Source organism: Carlito syrichta, unplaced genomic scaffold (assembly GCF_000164805.1).
Source record: "Carlito syrichta isolate Samal-C Ts95f unplaced genomic scaffold, Tarsius_syrichta-2.0.1 Scaffold279568, whole genome shotgun sequence".
Classification (NCBI taxonomy): domain Eukaryota; kingdom Metazoa; phylum Chordata; class Mammalia; order Primates; family Tarsiidae; genus Carlito; species Carlito syrichta.
In genome coordinates this window covers 924-16,992 of record NW_007223664.1, presented here as the reverse complement: position 1 = coordinate 16,992, position 16,069 = coordinate 924, and the positions used below count along the sequence as shown (strand labels likewise).

The following is a 16,069-nucleotide window of genomic DNA, read 5'->3' as shown; positions in this document are numbered from 1 at the left end:
GTCCCAAAGCTTTAAGCCATATGCAAATATTTTTCAGGCTCTACTATATAAAGTTCCTATCTTGACAGGAAACTACTGAAAATTGTGTACAGTCTAAAAATAGTAAAATAGGGTAACTATTGCTTGTTTTTTTGTATAAATTCTACCATTCGATCTTCTACCATCAGGCATATTTCTACTCCTTTCTTTGAAATATACAATGTATTCCATCTGCAGCAGACAATTCGCTCATTTGTAATCAAGATGATAGTTTGAAACATCCAATTGTAATCAGAGTAACAGTTAACTTACCTTTAATAACAGAATTAAAAATAATTGCAATTAATAAAATGGGACTACTAGAAATGGAAAATGAATAGGATCTAGAGTGTAACTTCATCATCACATAAATACTGAGTGTCTTTATTACCAATACATGTGATTAGGAATGGACAAGATGTTCTCATACACTAAAACTTTTGTGGTAATGATTATATGTTTATTGAAAAACAGAAAAGAATGTTCTGAGTAAGACTACAGAGGATGCTTTAAAGTCAGTGATATCCTGCAAAATAAGGAGAGACAAATCTCCAACACTATTATCTTTAAATTCTTGATGTTTATTTTAAAAAGCTGTGTGTGTGTGTGTGTGTGTGTGTGCGTATTTTTTTAAGTTGGAGTCTCACTGTCGCCCAGGCTAGAGTGCAGTGGCACGATCACGGTTACTGCAGCCTCAACTTGCTGGACCTAGGTGATCCTTCTGCTTCAGCTTTCCAAGTAGCTGGAACTACAGGCATGTGCCACCATGCCCTGCTAATTTGTTTTAATTATTGTAGAGATGAGGTATCACCAAGTTGCCCACACTGGTCTCAACCTCCTGGGCTCAGGTAATCCTCTTGAGTCTACCTCCCAAAGTGCTGGGATTATAGGCATGAGCCACCGTGCCTGGCGTAAAAAGTATATTTTATACCTTATTTTAATTTTAATCATTCATAGGCATTTCTTGTACTGCTTCTGTTTTTTAAAAATGTTTACATGTTCATGGTCCCATAGGCAACTCTTGGGACATATTCTTCCCTCTGTATTTCAGCATCCCATATAATTCAGTAGTAGGTAAAATAACAGATCATGCAAAATTATATATATATATACACAGTATACATATACCAGACTATATATCATATCATATAATAGACAATGTAATGCTACAGAACCGACCCTCCTCCCCTACCCCTCGTTCCTCCTGTTTACCTTATCTTGCAAATGGCAATATCAATCAATTGCCACTTGCCCAGGTCAGATAACCATCCTTTCTTGCCTCCATTACTTCAGTAGCTTCTCACTGGCCTCTAGTCTTGCCTCCTCTAGTCTAACCTCTACACTATACTATAGATAGTCACAGTACCTTGTTGTTGTTGTCGTTACTGTTGTTTTTAATTGTGGCAAATATATAGAACATAAAATGTACCATCTTATAACCGTTCTCAAGTATTACAGCTTCATAATGTTGGCATTCATATTATTGTGCAACTAATTTCTAGAACTCTCTTCATCTGGTGACACTGAAACTCTATACTCAGTAAACAGTAATGCTTCATCCTTCCCACCCCTGGCAGCCATCATTCCACTTTCTATCTCTATCAGTTTGGCTACGTTGGATACCTAATAGAAGTGGAATCACACAGTATTTTTACCTTTTTGTATCTGGCTTGTTTCACTTAGCATAATGTCCTCAAGCATCATTCATGTTGTAGCATGTGTCAGAATTCCCTTCTTTTTAAGGCTGAATAATGTGCCACTGTAATGCATCAACCACATTTTGTTAACTCAGTCGTCTATCAATGGACACTTGGTTTGCTCCCACCTTTTGGCTGTGTCATTTCTGCTTTAAACTCTGTCATGGCTGCCTGTTGCTGTTGGAATACAATCCCATCTCTTTAGTGAGGTTGTCCAAGGCCCTGCCTACTTGCCATCTCACCCCTGACACTTTCACTGCATGCTCTCTTCTTGTTCCAGCCCTGGACCTTCCTGTGGTCTGTTTCCCTGTGGACTTGGCCCCTGTTTCCCTGTGGACTTGGGCCCTCTGAGGAGGCAACTCCAGTAAGACTTTATAGGGGAAATGCCTATAAGAGAAAAATGGGAGGAGTCAGTTTAGGCTGAGAGCTCTGTCAGACTCTGATGCAAGGCAAACTCCAGGGAAGGAGAGAGGGGAGGAAGGTTGTGTGGAAGCCTAAGTCTGTGTCAGAGCTATGAGGCAGCTGTTCGCAGTCAGTGGCTGGGAGGTGATGGATGTATTTCAGAGCACAGCACCTGCTCCCTTAATTTTGCTCTTCCAATAGGATGTCTGTGAGATGTCTGCTCATGGCCTGAATCATTCTCATCTTCACTGTGCTATCTGCTTCTGCTACTAGATTGCATTTTTATTTTTGAGGACATCTAATTGCATCTCGTTTGTTTCAGGAGTTGAGCATTTTGTGTAGTATCTTTTATATGATACCTGTTGTGTTCGGCATGCACAAAGTCAGCATTTATTTAATTTTGAGTGACTTTTTGTACACGTTTCTGAAAGTGCGTATTCTACAGTATCAAACACAATATTTAGTCTCCCCTCCAAGAGGAGAATCTGAACTAGAGGGTACCAGGCCCAGGATGAGGGGCAACTTCCTGGGAGCAGGGGTGGAACTTGGTGAGGGGAAAGGACATGGGTTAGAGAAAAAGTCACTTGGGGAGAAACAGGTCATCTGGAGAACAGTTCATCTGAAAAGGCTGAGCAGAGAGAGAATAGAGGCTTGAGTCACAGGCACTGAAGCCAGCAGAACTGGAGGCAAAGAGACCGGGATTGGATGCTGTGAGGCAGAGCTGGAATAAATATTTTAGTAAAGGTACGCACTCAAGTTGGATGCAAAGAAAGTTGTAAAATGAAGTTTTTTCTAGACAAGATTGTTTTTATTCTTTTAAGCGTATAAAATATGACTTTAAAACATTATTTGGCTGGGCGTGGTTGCTCAGCCTATAATCCTAGCACTTTGGGAGGCCCAGGTGAGAGGATTGCCTGAGCCTGGGGGTTTGAGAACAGCCTGGGCAACTTGGTGAGACCACGTCTCTACAATAAATCACATGGTGGCATGTATCTGTAGTTCCAGCTACTTGGAAGACTGAGGAAGAAGGATCGCCTAAGCCCAGCAGGTTGAGGCTTCACCGGCCATGAGAATGCCACTGCACTCCAGCCTGGGCGACAAGAGTGAGACTCCAACTAAAAAAAACCAAAAACCAAAGCAAAAAACAACAAAAAAATTTTTTTGGACAAAATGTATTGCTTGGGTTTCAGTTGGACATATTCCTCTCTAACATGGCAGCTAGCAGGGTAATTTATGCAAAGTACTTAGTTCTGTGCTCCTAATCATATAAGGCTGTGTTTCAAGGCAGTGGTTTTGGATTTCAGCTCTAAAATGTCCTCAAATCACTACATATAAGCGCAGCCTGAGATGCCACAATCATCTATTCCTCTGAATATGTCAGGGTACTCCATACCCCAACATACACCTTCCCCTTCAGACTGCTTAGGAATCCATAATATTATTCAACATAAAAGTGTCTAACTGCCTGGGTATTGTGCTGAAAAAGAACTGCAAGGCCATCCTTCCCCCTTCAGGTGTTGAAGACTAAGGAGAGAATGGAGGACCCTAAACTGCCCTTACTTGGAGCTGCAAGACCCCAAGTTCTCTACCTACTGAAGCTAACATGGCAGATCTATGGCTTGTGGGCCCGAGATGCCTCTCAGCTGCCAGCAGCTGGTGACCCAACTCTTTGAAAACATAGCTTTAAACCAAACCAAGAAGAGACTCTCCAAAGGGGCTGAGCCTAAACAAGGAATGTGACCTCTAAACAAAAAGAAATTATTTAGCTTCCACGTGACAAAGACAGGAATTTCTCTTGTGGGTAGGAATGTTTGATTAGTTCATTCTTTGGTCTTGCCTTGTGGTGTACCCTGGTCTCATGCACCCTTAAAAGGGCATAAATGAGGTAACGTGGTTTCTCTTCACAATCTTCATTCACACTTTGTAATCTGGTTTATGGAAGAAACCTGTCAAACAAGAAATTTTACTTAGTGGCAAGATGTTCAGACATGCAGTGACCAGTAAACTGCCTGGAAGATACAGACATCGCCTGTTCTTCTAATGCTGCAACTCATCAAGAGGGTAGCTTCCCGTGTTTTGACTTCCTGCATTGGCCATTATCAACATATGAAGTGATTTTGCAAAAAGTTCTCATTTCCGAAAGGAAACTTTTTATTAGAAAAAACTGCATCTCTCCTCGTTGATAGGAGTATCAGTGCTACATTTAAAATGGTCTGTGTGGGTTCAGTTGCTCAGCCTGTAATCCCAGCACTTTGGGAGGCCGAGGTGAGTGGACTGCCTGAGCCCGTGGGTTCAAGACCAGCCTGGGCCACTTGGCGAGACCTCGTCTCTACAATAAATCAAAAAATTAGCCGGGCATGGTAGCGCGTGCCTGTAGTTCTGGCTACATAGAAGGCTGAGGCGGAAGGATCGCCAGAGCCAATGCATTCCAGCCTAGGCAACGGAGTGAGACTCCAACTCAAAAACAAACAAACAAAAAATGGTCTGGCCGATGCACTGGGGACATGGGAGTGGTAAAGAGACAAAAAGGCTTAAAATCAACAATTTTGGAAGAAATAATCCAGTGGTGTGAAAAATTTGAGTTATAAAATTAAAAGAAAAGAAAGAAACGGTCTATTCCTAGATAGAAGGTGGGTCAGAAAGCAAAAGAAGGCCAGATGTGGTGACTCGTGACTGTAGTACTTTGTAGTAATTTGTACCGTAATACTGTAGTACTTTGGGAGGCCAAGATGGGAGTATTGCTTGAGCCCAGGAGTTGCAGACCAGCCTAGGCAACATAGCGAGACCTCATCTCTACAAAAAATTCAAATTAAAATCAGGTGGACATGGTGGCATATACCTGTGGTCCCAGAGGCTGAGGTGGAAGGAAAGTCTGAGCCCAAGAGGTTGAAGCTGTGGTAAGCTGTGATTGTGCCACCATATTCCATTCTGAGCAACAGAGTGAGACATTGACTCAAAAAATAAATAAATAAAAATAAAAAAGAGCAAGATAACCCTGCATATTCAGAAAGGTAGCCTAAGAAAATGCATCATGACTGAGGTGGACTAAAATGTAGAAAGGAGAGCTGCAAACACGAAAAGTAGACTTTCCTGTGAACTAGCCCGGTTTATTTTCACCTGCATACCAACAAACAAATTGCAAGTAAAGGACTCTCTTGGCTAATCACATTAACAGGGACAATAATTACAATTACAAGTTAGTAGGTTTTCTTTTGTTTCCTCTCTCTGTGTATGCCCTGTGAACATAATTTGGTAAAATTATGTATTATAATAGTCTATGGTATAATTCTGTTTGGGCTTAAATTCATTGTGGTAAGTGGGATGAAATTTTTGGAAATTTCTTCTAACATGTAATGGTGTGCATAGAGTCCTGATAACTCAAAGTCTTTAAATGGATTTGTATATTATTTATTTTTACTTTTTTTTTTGTATGAGCACTGCCCATTCTCAGTCTGATAAAATATAAATGCCATTCTTCTCTTCATCTTCCTATTTCTTTGCTCTTTAACAGTTAAAACAGGGAGAAAACAATGCTATTTAGTACACTGTTTCTTTGCTTGGTCTGCTTTTTATATTCAGAAAAAAATAAGACTATATGTATTTTTCTCATTTTCAAAATTATCACAAAGTCTTAAAAACAAAGTAGATGCTGTAGTTTATACCTCAAATGAAAATTCATGGAGATAAAAGTTTATCCTGGCTGGGCACAGGAGCTCATGCCTGTAATTTCAGCACTTTGGGAAGCCGAGGTGGGAGGGTTGCTTGAGCCCAGGTTAAAGACCAGCCTGGGCTACATAGCAAAACTATGTCTCTACAAAAAAATAAATAAATAAATTAGCTGGGTAGTGTGTGCCTGTAGTCCCAGCTACTTGAGAGGTGACAAAGTGATACCCCGATTCAAAAATAAATAAAGGTAGCAGGCAACTGAATTCCTCCTTAAATTTATTTCAAAAACCAAAAAAAGAGAAACACTCGTGCATTCAAATTTATATTAGCAACTCCTCTGATTTATTTGACAGGAGAAAGAGGCTGTGATTTGCCAGCCTGCATACCCTGTGTGGGCTTGGTTGACTGTACTCACTCCCTCCTTAGCTGCACCTGCAGACTGCACAGCAGTATATCATCAGGTATGATTAAGAAGAACAGGGACATTTACTGCTCCCATTGCGTGGTAGTATAAAACAATTACCTCATCTATTTTCCATGGTTTGGGGTCAAATGTGTAAGCCCACACATGGACAAGTGAAAGGGTCAAGGATTCTGTCCTTGATTATTTCCTCTCCTTTTAGGTGATCTCATCCACCCCATGGTTTTGCTACCTTACGGTGATAATTGCTAAACTATTGTGGAAAGAAGATTGACTATTGATGACCTTCACAGCTCTCTTTAGTTTGGTTGATATGGAGCCAACGCACAATGTCACCATGAACCAAGGTTTCCACGTGCTGTGAGCATGAACAGGCAATATCCCTGAGCAGCTGGTGTACAAGTTAGACTCATTTTCCTCTGCTTGCAAGACTGTTCTCACTCTTACCTTTGAAAATAACTGGCTTTTGGTAGGGGTCAGCTTATGATGCATCCTGCTGCTTCCTGCCCAAGCACACCGTGGTCTGAGGAGAGACTATGTGAGCATCATGCTGGGCTGCCCCTCTGCCTGTGATTCTGGCCTGTACCATGGAACGCCTGTGGCATTCACCTGAGCCATTCACTCAGTAATGTATATCTAAAGATTGAGGACAAAGCTTAGGTCATCTGAGCTCCAGATTTTTATATCCTACTGTCTACTTGGCCTGTCTTCTTGACTGTCCCACAGGTTCCTCAAACTCAGTATTCTGTTCCTCCTTCTATCATCCTATAGCTGCCAGCTAACTAGAGGTAAAACATCAGAATTGTCTTCATTTCCACCTGTCTGTTCACAACCAAATGAAATTAAGGAATTATTGCCAATACTGGAAAAAAAAAAGGTTAATATCTGTGGGCTATTGTGTGGTCAATATTATCCAGAATGCTTACAAGATACCTGCGATGCAAAGGCAAGAAAATTTTCTGTCTGGATTTGTCTAATTGACTCACAAAGATAATAGTTCACACATCAGAGAATTGTGTTTTGATTCACACAAATTTATATAATCCTAAAAGCTCTGCAATCAGAAAAAAGTTTACATGATCCTTCATGTTAATGTCTGTTTATTCAATCAATGTCTATAATGTACAGAGCTGACATTAATTAATGTTGGTTCTAACTTGCATACCTATTTCTTATACATATGGAAGGTGCCTGGGACCAGATTCTTGTAAGCCTGTTGGCATGATCTTTAGTAGCTTCCTTTTCCACTTTCAGAAATGCCCATGTTTAGGTGGTAAAAATTATATGGCAAATCACCATATATGATATATAATCTAGATCTATGCTTGTTTGACATTTTAAGTTCACCTTGCCCTTGAATCTGTAACCAGTTTAGTTCAAGTCCTCATCCTGAGCAATTGCTGGAAGGCCCTGCCTTTTGTTAGATTGTCCCTTCCTCAGTGTGGAGCCAGGACAGAGGATGTGGGCTTTTTTCACTGCTACTTCCCAAGGCCATATTTTGTACTAGCCAAAAACACAAAGTAAAATAAATGTTCCTAAGGAAGAAAGAAAAAAATTAAAGTAAAATTACACAAGGAAGAGATAAAATTAAGAAAAAAACAAAATAGTTAAATTAAAATATAAATGTAACAAAAAGTGAATTATTACTAAGATGAAATATTAGATTTCAGATCAAGGAAATAGAAAGCCACGAAATACAAAATAGAATAAAAGGTATGACTATAGAACAAATATAAGAACAAATATAATTTCAAAAAGATGTGAAAGTAATATTTTAAAGGAAATATAAATAAAGACAATGTAAGAAGAACAAGGATATTTAAAGAATAAAGAGCTAAACTCATCACTGGACCTGGACCTAGGAGCCCACTTGAATTAGGAGCTCAGAGGACATTTCTAAAGGTAAGCACCAGATACATTCACACAGGAACCAAACCATGTTCACTGAGAAGCAACTAACAGATTTGAACATATTTGTTCAGTGAGAACTCATACCCAAACTCCAGCCTTCAGAATGAAATGGTCTCAAAAATAACACCAGGTGTGGTTGCTCGTGTTTGAAATCTCAGCACTTTAGGAGGCCACGGTAAGAGGACTGCTTGAGCCAAAGGGTTTGAGACTAGGCTGGACAACACAGTGAGACCTCATCTCTACAAAAAATAAAAAATTAGCTGGGCGTGGTGGTGTGTGCGTATAGTCCCAGCTACTTGGAAGGCTGAGGAAAGAGGATTCCCTGAGTCACGGAAGTCAAGGGTATAGTGAGCCATGATCATGCCACTACACTCAAGTCTGAGTAACAGAGTGGGACCCCGACTCAAAACAAACAAAATATATCCAATGGTACTGCAGGGTAAAAAATAGAGCAAAACTCAAGAAAGCAAAATACAAAGATATTCAGTACAAATAAGAAGCTCAACTACAGCAAATATCTGAGGGCGGAGTCAAGAGCAGTCCTTGCCAGAGAAATACGAACATACAACCCAGACACTCTAAAAAGTCTACTAATTTATATGGATCATCCGGCACCATTATTCCAGCTCATCTTGTGCCTCAAATTCCTGGGCTTAAGCAATCTTCCCACTTCTGCGTAACTAGGACTACAGGCCCACACCACTGCACCTGGTTAATTTAAAAAAAAATTTTTTTTAAAGATGGGGTCAAAGTTGTCCAGGCTGGTCTAGAACTCCTAGTCTCAAACAATCCTCCCACTTTAGTCCTGAAATGCTGAGATTATAGGTGTGAGCCACTGCACTTGGCCTCTACAATAATTTATATATATACATATACATACACATATATATTTACACACACAATATATATAAATATAATACCTATACACATACAAAAGACGACATGTGCACCCTCTAAAGATAGACTTATTTATGAGAAAGAGATAAATGATAAGAAATCAAGCCAGTAATGGAAATTCAATCAAGTAAGCAACTTCTAGGGAATACTTTGTATCTCTTTATCTGATCTACACATATCTGTATGAAGACTCAGCTAGGAATGCCTCTGACAGAAACTCTACTATCATAACAGTGAACCTAAAACTTGAACATGCTTCAGGATCACGGGACTCTGAGATATAGATTCCGGATAATTTGCAATTCCAATGAGTTTCCAGAGGATTTTCATGCTGTTGATCAGACAGTCACACTTTGAGAGGCACCGGCTTACATTTAAAGGCATGATACTTACTTCCTTTTACAAGAAACCAAGTGGGAGGTGGTTTCTGGTTGGATATGGCTCAATAAGATCTTTAAAGGCAAAATCTCCTGCTAATTTACCGTTCTGACATCTATGAGTGTTAACTCCTTATCCATTGACTTGTCTCCCCTGCCCCATTACACTGTGGTCACAGTATGTCTAACACATCACCAAGAATCACATCTTAACATGATCCCATTTTCTTCACATAGAAAAAGGGAAGGAACAGCACAAGGCTTTTTACTTTACTCTGTTTTGTTTTTTGTTGTGTTTTTTTTTTTTAGCCCAGAAGAAATTTTCTTCTTTAGTTGGAGTCTCACTCTGTCGCCCAGGCCATTGCCGCCTCGACTTCCTGGGCTCAGGTGATCCTTCCGTCTCAGTCTTCCAAGAAGCTGGAACTACAGGCCAGCACTACCATCTCTGTCTATTTTTAAAAATTTATTTATTGTAAAATGAGGTCTTGCCAACTTGCCCAGCTTGTTTTCAAACCCCTGGGCTTAGGCAATCCTCTTGTCTCTGACTCCCAAAGTGCTGGGATTACAGGCCTGAGCCACCACACCTGGCCAATCCAGAAAGAAAATATTTTATAGAATCCCCAGCCAACTTTCTCATACTTCTCATTGGCCAGAACAGGGTCACATGCCACCCATCCCTTCCCCCTCACCTCAAATTACTGTGTCGACAAAAGAGATTAGTCTACCTTCCCTGAAATCAAGGGGTCTCTGCCCACTACCTGAACAAGATAAGAATTCCTTTATCAGGAAAAAAGGTGGGAAATGGCTGTCAGACAACTGACACACAGTGGCTACCACAAGAGCCCACCTCATGTCAGGCACCCAGCTGGATACTTCACTTAATTCTCACAACATTTTTCTCAGGTGGGTATTTTAATTCCCACTTTGCAGATGAGAAAATTGAGACTCGAGGAGGTTAATTAAATTGCCTACACAGTTAGGAAAATATTAGAATTGGAACAAGGTCTTCTATTGACTTGACAGTTCAAACATTACCTTTAAGCTACTATACATTGTGGCTCTTGTTTTATCTATGGTTCAGAAAAATCAAATCAAAATGCTATCATAACAACAATCTTGATTTATGAAAAAAAGGCTAATTTGGCTTCTGCTTACTAGATAGGACATGTGAAAATTATATTTCATTAAAATTTGAGACAAAAATTTACCTTCCATAAGTATATAAATAGAAAATTCTGTCACCAAGAATAATATATTTCTAATAGCAACACATTCCTTAATTTTTATTACAGGAATGCCACCTTATTCTCAAAGATACATTCTAAGATCCATAGTAGGTGTCTGAAACCCAGGATAGTATCAAACCCCAAATATACTATGATTTTTTTATCTGATCACCCAGAGGGGAAGCCCATGAGCAGACATGCCTGTCCGAGTGGACATGCTGGACAAACAGATGATTCACATCCCGGGGGGACAGAACAGGATGGCATGAGATTTCATCACACTACTCAGAATACCACCCAGGCGAAAACTTGTGAACTACTTATTTCTTGAATTTTCCATTTAATATTTTCAGACAGAAGTTGACCATGGGTAACTGAAACTGGGGAGAGCAAAACTGCAGATAAAGGGGGACTGCCGTATCATAAATAAGGACAGTCAGGGAGAGGAAGAAGGACATTTCTAAAGTCCTGGGACTCCCTGAGTTTTGTACACTCACATTTGTAAGGGCAGCTTATACTTTCTCATTTACCTTTATAATTGGATGTGTGCTGGAAAAATAGAATTTATGGGGGGGCCTTGGAAGGTAGTTAGGCAGAGAAGAGCAGGAAGGGGAAAAGCTTAGCATCTTCAGGGGACAGGAGATCCCAGTTTTGTATGACTGGGATTATAGGGGTTGTAAATAAGAGATTTCACATTCTACTTTATTTACTTTCATACTGCTTGAACTTCACACAACTCAAATCTGTTTCAGTAAAGATACTTTTGTTCTGAAAAGATAAAAAGAGAGAAAGATAAAGGTAGAAGTCACATTTCAGGGGATTCTAGAGAAGATGGAAAGTAAATGAGTAGACATGGAAAGTTCAGGCAATCTGTTCAAGAGTTTGAAAACAAATGGAAGAATAAGGGCTGGATGTTAGCGAGGAGGGTCAGGAAGATTATTTTTTGAATATAGACATATGGAAACAAAATTATCCTGTGAACACATCATCAATGCTAGAGTAACTGACTGTGGCTAGTATGTGTATTAATTCTCTATTGCTGTGTAAAAAATAGCATAAAACTCAGCAGCCCAAAACAACAAATATTCATTGTCTTGCATAGTCTCTGAGGGTCAGGAAAGCTAGGCTTAGCTGCGTAGAGCTGGCTCAGGGTATCTCAAGAGGTTACAATCAAGTCATCTGAGGTTTGACTGAGCTGGAAGATTCCTTTCTGAGCTCATTCTTGTGAAACCTCATGTTCCTTGCCGGTGGTTACTAGAGGTTTCAGTTCAGGACCTCCAAGAGAGACATAACAGCTAATTTACTCCAGGGTGAATAAAACACAAGCGAGCAACCAAGATGGTAGCAGCAATGCCTTTTAGTGACCTCATCGCCAAGGTTGCATACCATTACTTTCTTTTAATTCTATTTGTTAAAAAGAGTCCAGTCCATACTCAAGATGAGGGGAATTGGTCTTCACCTGTATCAAAACATTTACGGACATATTTTTTTAAACCACCACAGAATGTATAAAGAATATAGTGGCTTAAATAAGTACATATACACGGTGAAGACTCGCTCAAATAGCATGAGAAATTTCTCTGTAAGAAGTATGTTAAATACAGTTTCCTGAACATAAAGCCATTTCAATGTTAGAAAACCTGTCTTAATATTGTCATTTACTCTCTAATACTGTCAGTTATAGCAAATGTCATTGCATAGTGCATTTCACATTTTGTTCCAACACTCAAGTGAATATATGTCACACCATGCAGTTGCCAGCACGTTTGGCAACTTTTCCTATGTTTGGGGAATTTCTTCCATTTTGAGTACGGCTTCCTGAGGCAGAAGCCAGAACTTTCCTTCCTAGCCTCCTTTGCAGCTGGGACCCAGGGATGGAATTTCTATCCTTCCAGTCCCATGAAGGCATAGATCTGGAAAGCAACAGCAGCATGGCCCAGAATCCAGTTTCCAGTAAAGATCCAATCAGACCTTAGACCCTCTGTCCCAGGGTTCTATTCTCCCCCCACACTGGCTTTATTCTGAGACAGGCTGTCCCCATCTAACACTCCCAGTGTTTCACTACAGTACCTCCAGCTCACCACTCTCAGAATTTTCACAACCTATTGCTTTGCTTAAATAAATGAGTAAACCTTCATACCCTCTATGGCAGGCCAGGTGGCCTAGAGTCACAGGGATAAGAACATTTGCCAAAATAGTTATAAACCAGGAATACTAGTATCAAGATGAACATACCTTATAAAAAACACTCTAAATAGGGCAATAGACATTGACTGCTGCCTGCAACAAAGGAGTAGGCTGAGATTCTTTCCAGTGGAGTTTAACCCTCTCTTTGGTTAGGGTGAGCTTTAGGATTCCTGTCATGCATTTGGGTTCCTGTCATGCAAATGAGGCAGTTCTGATTGGTTGATGTTTGACCTTGATTATAAGTCGCTCATGGGCCAGCCGATGTTTGTAAAGTAGCTGGTGGATTGTGGGGTTTTGTTTCTTTAACAGTAATGGCTGACTACTCTTTGTCACAGAATCAGCAGCAAATGTTTTATAACTGGTTATTCAGGTTTTACGATTCGTGTTATCTTGTTCTGAGATTTCCTTCCTCAATATAATTTACCCAATTGATGCTGGCCTAATCGGGCCTCATGTTCCTTCACACTTAGTGGTGCAAAACAGTAACAATTTTATTATGCTCACAGATTCTGTGACTTGCAGATGGGAAACGTATATTGTGGGAACAACTTGTCTTTGCTGTATGATATGGGTGGGGTATTTAGTTGGAAGGACTTGATGGCTGGGGGGAGGGGTTACTTGATGACTCAGGGCTGAAATTATCCGAATGTTCACTCGGTTGTATTTGTAGTAGTTAATACTGGCTGTTGACTGAGGGCTGTCAGCTGGAATAGCGACACATGGCTGCCTGGGCTTCCTCACAGTATGGTGGCTAGGTCTCAAGATCAAGCATGCTGAGAAAACAAAGTATAACACCTTAATGGATTAGCCTTGGAAGTCACATAACATCACTCTGCCATACACATGTATCTTTCCAGATTCAAGGAAGGAGAATATAGACTACCACCCTGACTCAGACACCTATTAGTAGGAGGGATGTCAAAGTCACATTAGGAGAAAAATATTTGCAATGAGAGATATTACTATAGTTCTGTGTTGCAGATTGCATTCTTCCAAAGAGGGTCACAGATAACTTGTATCCAGGCCCATCCTTAAATAGAGGCCAGATAAATTTAATACAATCTTGAGACTTTGGAAGCTGGACTTCTAAGGGACACCCTATCGTGTGGCTTTGTTATTTACAGCTGTCTTATACTAAAGGCTTGTTGGAAGTGAATTCTAGAGTAAAACAAAAATATCATTCAAATAGTATACTGCCATGTGCTATGATTTGAATGTGTCACATACCTGCTTTATAGGGTTAAGAATTTTTTTTTTTTTTTGTAGAGACAGAGGTCTCATTATGCTGTCCAGGCTGGAGCATAGTGGTTATTCACAGGCACTACAGTTTTCAACTTCTGGGCTCAATGAGTCTCCAAACTCAGCCACCCAAAGCTGAAATTACAGGCACATTCCACTGCTCCTGGCTGAAAATTAAGTTAGATAATATATGTAAGTAACTTACAGCAATGCATGTCACTTAGTACGTACTCAATACATGTTCTTGTTATCATTTACGTGCCTTGAAAGTTCATTTTTTATGAAATCTGAGGCCTTTGATGATTTGCCATAAAATGGAGATGGTGGGTGAGCCTGTGTCATCACCACGTTGCCTATAGATCCTGGCAGAGTTCAAGTTCTTTTTGTCTCAGCACAGCAGGGCAAGGCCTAAAGAACCTGGTCTGTACTCCAGAGGGCCAGACCTCACGCTCAGAAAGGAGGATACAATTGAGGCTGGGACATAGGCGCAGGCCACTGACAGCTCATCATGCCATGTGGGTAAGTGGGTAGGGGACAATTCCGCCAGTTACTGTCCTAAGGATCTCTCAGGGGGGGCTCTGTCAGAATTGATCAGAACTCAGATTACCAGGGAAACAGGCTACAGATCATGGCTGTGTTCCCAGGGATCACAGGAGTTCCAGGAGGGAGCAGGACAATGGGTGTCTTACAGTGTGACCCAGTGGATGAGGAGCTATTGCCAAGGTCTGACACAGTGAGGTTAGTGTGTGCAGTCTCTGGGCTGATAGAAGTTCTTGGTCAAAGACAAGGGCGTGGCCGGACAGTCGTGGGGCTGCCAGGTCCCAGCTCAGCCACCGGGTCTCCTGCCGCTCCAGAACACACAACCTCGACTCTGCAGTCAATTCGAGGTCCTGGGTGGTGGGGACCGGAGTGGAAGTCTGGGGAAAGGGACCACAGGACGGACTGAGTCTCATGTGCAAAGAAAGGAAGGAAACATTGCCAAACAAGTTAAGAAAAGGGAACAGAAACATCTAATTGTAGGGTTGTGGGAACAAAAGGAGGTCACTGCACGTATCCGAGGCGGTGCAGAGGCGATGGTGCCCACAACCACCAGGGAGGCCGATTGTGTCACACCCCCTGCAAACGGCGTGGCGCAGAACACGCTCACGTTTCCGCAGAGCTTCCTTCCGTGACACATGAGGATAAAAAGGCCCACGGGAGCAGGGGCCCAAGAACTTTGCTGCTGCCCGCGCAACTCATCCCCGGCAGCTTATTCTGTTTAGAATAGCACAAACTGAGCGCCACCCTCCGGGCTGTGTCCCTGCACAGCCGGCCGGCCGCCTCCGAACACCCTCCCAGGGATCCAGAAGTTCACTGGCGCGTTCGTTGGCGGCGCCCGCGCACCTCGAAACTGAAAGCAGAACCGGCTGGGCCGGCGTCCGGCTCTGCGCGACCCGCCCGCCCAGCGCCGCCGCCGCCGCCGCCGCCGCCGCCGAGAGCGCGTCGGCTCGCCTGCAGTTGTCCTCGCCGCCGCCGCGGGCCGGGGGCAACAGTGAGCCGCGCGGCGGCGGGAAACCGAGGTACCGGCAAGGGAGGTCGCCCCAGCCCCAGCTAGGAGAGCGGAGAGAGCGGCCACAACGTCTCCTCGGCATTCCTGAGGGAGGGAGCGGGAAGCGCGGTGGAACACAGCTTGTAGGAAGAGTGGGGAGAGGATTGCTTGCCTGTACCAGGATGGCCGAGTGGTTAAGGCGTTGGACTTAAGATCCAATGGACATATGTCCGCGTGGGTTCGAACCCCACTCCTGGTAGCAACGGCTTTTTCTCCCTCATTTTTTTTTTAACCTAGAAATCTCACCGGACATACCGTGCCTTGGACGTTAGAATTCCGACTTCTGGCCAGGAGTGGCGTCACACCCACAACACAAGGCTTCGCTTCCCACCCAGAAGAGACCCACGGGCTGGGCGTGGGGCGAGGGCGGCGGCTGCAGAGCTCACCTTTCCAGCTGCAAGGCGGGAGGCGGCCCGGAGGGGGAGGACGTGTGACCTGGC

The 16,069-nt window shown here is 42.2% G+C and overlaps 1 non-coding gene across 1 annotated transcript; it reads left to right on the top strand.

Moving 5' to 3' along the window:
- The first annotated feature begins 15,745 nt into the window (after window positions 1-15,745).
- Window positions 15,746-15,828, top strand: TRNAL-UAA. Its single transcript has one exon. It is a non-coding gene; the product is annotated as a tRNA-Leu (tRNA).
- Window positions 15,829-16,069: the final 241 nt, after the last annotated feature.